Raw genomic sequence first — 4,879 nt, 5'->3', positions numbered from 1 at the left:
AGGCACCGCTGGGAGTTGAACCCAGGATCTCCTGTTTACTAGACAAGCGCTTTAACCAACTAAGCCACGGTGCCAATTCACGGGATTGTTTCCCACCTCCTCATTAATATCTATCAGCTACACGTCACATTTCGCTTGCCAGTTTACCTGTGAATCCCGATACTGCCTGCATTTCAAGCTGTGTTTATCTTTCTGTGTCCATCAGTGCTTTGACACACGAATGAATATGTGTGCTTGTGTTTGTTTGTTACTTTAAATAAAAATTAGTGATGGACAATTCTCCCTCTTACACTGAAGAACTAATTAAGCAAATTTCACAGCGAAGTGTTGTTTATTGTGGTGCTGAAACTAAAAAAAATCGTAAACGGTGCAAAGAGGGAAAACGAGAAAAACTTGTGATTGAAATTAAGGACAACTTTCAAGGTTTTTACACGTATATTAAGAGACAGAAGGGTGACTAAGAGTAATGTGGGCCCTTAAAGACGGATGGAGGTTATATTGCAATTGAAAATCAGGAAATGGTAGACTTGCTGATACTCACAGAAAGGCATGAGGACAATATAACACAGACAGAGGAAAACTGAAAATAAATCAAGGAGATTCAGTGTAAGTAAAATAATGGTAATGGAGAAAATAATTAGACTAAAGATAAACAAATCTCCAGGACATAATGTTTACCACCCCAGGGGATTAAAAGCAATCGGTGAGGACATTGTACATGCTTTAGTCATGATCTTTCAAAGCTATCTTGATTCAGGAATTATTCCACGGATTGAAAAATTTCAAATGTCATTCCATTATATACGAAGGGTAGGAGAGATAACGCAGGAAATTATAGACCTATTAGTCTGACGTCTCTTGTGGGGGAGTTACCAGTATCTGTCATTAGAGAAAGAATAACTGAGCACTTGGATAAACATGAATTGATCAGAGAAAGCCAGCATGGATTTGTAAAGTGTAATGCAAGTCTAACAAAACTAGTTGAACTTTTTGAAGATGTAACTAACGTAGTAAATAATGGAGTGTCTGTGGGTGTTATATGTATATTGACTTCCAGAGGCATTCGATAAGGTTTAGCATCAGAGACTGTTAACAGAAATGAGAACATGTTGAATTCAAAGCAACCCATTTCCATGGGGAGGGAGTTAGTTAGGAGGCAGGAGATAGAGAGTAGGGTTAATGGGTATGTACACAAATTGACAGGATTTGATTAATGGTGCCCCCCAGGTATCTGTACCGGCGAATCATCTTTTTATTATATGTATAAATGAGGGAGATAAAGGAATAGAGAGCCGTATATCCACGTTTGTCGAAGACACCAAGTTAGGTGACACAGTGAGTAATGTAGATGAGAGCATAAAGTTGTAAAGGGAAATTATCAGATTAGGTGAGTTGGTAAAACTGTGGCAGATGGAGCTTACATAGAATTACATAGAATGTACATCACAGAAACAGGCAATTCGACCTAACCAATCTATGCCGGTGTTAATGCTGCAGACGAGCCTCCACCAACCTCTCTTCATCTAACCCTATGAGAAAACCCGAATATTCCTTTCTCCTCCATGTGTTTATCTAGCTTCCTCGTAAATATCTCCATGCTACTTGTCTTAACTACTCCTTGTGGTAGCGAGTTGCACATTCTAACGACTCTCTCGATAAATATGTTTCTCTTGAATGCGATATTTGATTTATTGATGACTATTATATTCATGGCCCTAAGTTTTGACGTCCCCACTCCCAAAAGTATAAACGCCTAATCTACATCTGACCTATCAAACCCTTGCATAATCTTAAAGTCCTATGTCAGGTCACCCTCAGCCTTCTATTTTCTATAAATCAGAGCCCCAGACTGTTCAAAGTTTCAATATGGGGAAATGTGAGGCCATCCACTTTGGCCCTGAGCAAGATAAATCAGAGTATTTTCGAAATGGTGAGCAGCTAGGAACAGTGGGTGAGCAGCGATATTGAGGGAAATCACGAAGAGTTGGCAAACAGGTGCAAAAATATTTTTAAAAGGCGAATGGAATGTCGGCCTTTATCTCAAGGGAGCTGGAATTCAAAGGGGTGGAAGTTATGTTACAATTATATCAACTCTGTTGAGACCACATTTAGAGTACGGCATTCAGTCCTGGGCACCTGACCCCAGGAAGGATATATTGGCCTTGCAGGAGGTGCAGCGCGAAAGACCAGAATGATACCGGGGCGAAAATGGTTACATTATGAGGCCAGGTTGCGTGGACAAGGCTTGAATTTCCTTGTGTATGGAAGATTAAGTGTTGATGTAATTCAGGTGTTGAAGGTGATTAAATGATCCAATTGTGTGTGAGTTGGTGCTGAATCGCTCCCCTTCAGTGAAGAGAGGGTCGGCAGACACCTGGCAGACACGGCTCGGAACGGGACTCGCTTCACTCCGGCGGCAGCGGCTGGTTCAGAGAGATCACTCTGTCTGCTGCTTTTACTCCGCCTCCCGCACTCTGGGAGACCCTCGGAGGTCGGTCCTCATTTTTCTCTTCTGAATCCGGCTCCATCCGTTTACTTTTGACGTGAGTGTGTCTGATCTCAAGTCAGTCAGAAGCGGGTGCATATCATACCACAGGCACAGCGGCTCGGGGACTGGCGATTGGTTTTATTATTGGTCGTTTTTAAGGACTAGGCTTTACAATGTTTGTATAATAATAATGATCAGAATTAAGTTTGATACAATGGAGGTGTATTCATTTATTTCCCATTTCCACCCTCACCAGTTTTATATAGTAACAGGTAACAGTGTTTAAGGGATGTGATGTCCAGTGTTGGTGGAATCAGTGTAATTTAACTTCATACATTGAAGAATCTCATGTCTATCCCAGGCTCTTACCTTAGGTTTAGACCGTCACCTAGTTTAAAATCGGTCACTCACTGATATAAATAAACCAGTAACAACCCCGAAACCTCAGCGTGTATATTTGTTCCGATACTCAGTGAAGGTCCCAATTTCCACTGAAATTCTGAATCAGCAAATCCCAGAGACTGTTTCGGGCTTCACAAACTGTGAAACAGATTGTTCTCAAAGCCGGAAAGAGGGAAAAACTGAAGGTTGATATAAAGTGTTATACATTATCGCTTTCTGTTTCAGATTTACAATTTCTCTTTCTGTGTTACTGACAGGAGCGGCTATAACCGAGCCCAGTGACTGGGTAACGAGCTGCACTGAATCATTGTCCTGTGTTACAGACCGGCTCGTTAGACCTGTTCATTTCGTCTCATCTCATTGTCAGGAAACAGGAAATTACTGAAGTTGAGGCTGGTGAATAACAGCTCGAAATATCAATCCTCTCCACCATTGGGGACTGAGTCTTCCGAAAAACAGGGATTTTCACTCGTGCAAGTTTCATCCACGTATTCTGCTCTTCATTTCCCTGATCTGTTTGATGCGTCTTTCCCTTCAATTCACGACTCACAAGGAAAACTCGATTTTACAGTCGATTTTCGGGTCACATGGTGAGATTTTAAAAAATTGAAATCGACCCTTATCCACCCCAATATCGTCACCTACACGTTTGACGAATGCAAAGCGGCTTCAATCACGGTTTTGCTGCACAACTCGTTCAAAGATACTGTCGGTAATTGGAGGGTCTTTCAAGTCATGACACGAACATAACAGTTCGCACTGCCGTTTTCCGCAAGACGCTTCAGATTCATATGGAATGATTTCGGTCTGGCGGTTAAATCCGTTCCCTCTTCACAAATCCGCGTTTGGACCCGTGTTTTTTTTAAAATATTTTTGATAACCGATACCAAATTGTTTTTACCTGTATTGTACATTTAAATATTATAGCTAAGCAGAGCACTTGAACTGCCACAGCTGTGACTTTGACTTTTCTCCCTCTCCTCTAGATCTCCCCGGCAACTGCCACTAACCACAATCTTCTGTCACACTTCTCCATCAGAAAGTTCCGTGCCTCAGTTTTCAAATGAAATCACGCCCATCTCTTCAGTCACGACAGCCCAGAGAGAGTTTCTTAGTTTCAGCTCCCACTTTGCCCAAATCGTTCTTAAAGTACCATGAAAAAAATATCCTTCAGTTAATAATAATATGAATAAATGATCTTATCTTCTGGGGTTTTGTTTCAGATTCCACGGCTTTTAAAGTTCATTGCGGATATTTGACGAAGTACATCCTGATTGGAGGCTTCTGTTTGTGAAAGATCACGAAGCGATAATTGAGAGACCGAGGATGAAGCTGTTTGACGGGAGCATTGATCCTCCGTCGCCGTATCATTGAGAGTCGTTGTTGTGGGGCAATCGGTCCCGAAATGCCCAGGTTGTAAGTTTAAGCCTCACCTTCAACAGTCGAACCTTTCACTCCGAACATTTTGAACGGAGTTTACGGTTCAACTGGTATGTTCCGTAACGCATCTATTTCTTAGTTTTCCCATGTGGGCACTTGGGTTCCTCTGGCCTACCGTCTTGCAACAGCAGGTGTGAGTTTACTTGTTTATCGGTGGAGAGGGGGCTTTTAGCGGCAGCTTATATGGCAAAGGAGCCAGTGCGGGATCTTCAAATCTAAAGAACCAAACACACAATTCTTCTTTTCGTTCAGCCGATAATCTTTGGTTGGAAGTTTCGTGTGGGGAAAATTTAGAAGGGAAATATGCTGCCTGGTGTCACCGTGTAACGGGTGAAATTAATCAGCTTACAGATGTTAATACGCTTAAAGGTGGAGAGGCCTTTTCCAGCTCCCGTGTGGGACAAGTTCAGCTTTTGGGCCACTGGGCAAAGTGTAATTTTAATTGGTGACAACGAATGACAAGACATTTGGCACAAACAAGAAGAATTGTAAACTCACGAGTTCACTGTCCATGTTTCTTACATCATGTTCAACAGAATCAAGGGTTCC

General features: G+C 42.0%; 1 non-coding gene across 1 annotated transcript; it reads right to left on the bottom strand.

Moving 5' to 3' along the window:
* trnat-agu (transfer RNA threonine (anticodon AGU)) lies at positions 1 to 74 on the bottom strand. Its single transcript has one exon. It is a non-coding gene; the product is annotated as a tRNA-Thr (tRNA).
* Positions 75 to 4,879: the final 4,805 nt, after the last annotated feature.

The sequence above is a fragment of the Heptranchias perlo genome, chromosome 20 (assembly GCF_035084215.1).
Source record: "Heptranchias perlo isolate sHepPer1 chromosome 20, sHepPer1.hap1, whole genome shotgun sequence".
Lineage (NCBI taxonomy): Eukaryota > Metazoa > Chordata > Chondrichthyes > Hexanchiformes > Hexanchidae > Heptranchias > Heptranchias perlo.
Note: the sequence above shows the minus strand (reverse complement) of the source record. Positions and strands in the feature narration are given on the sequence as shown.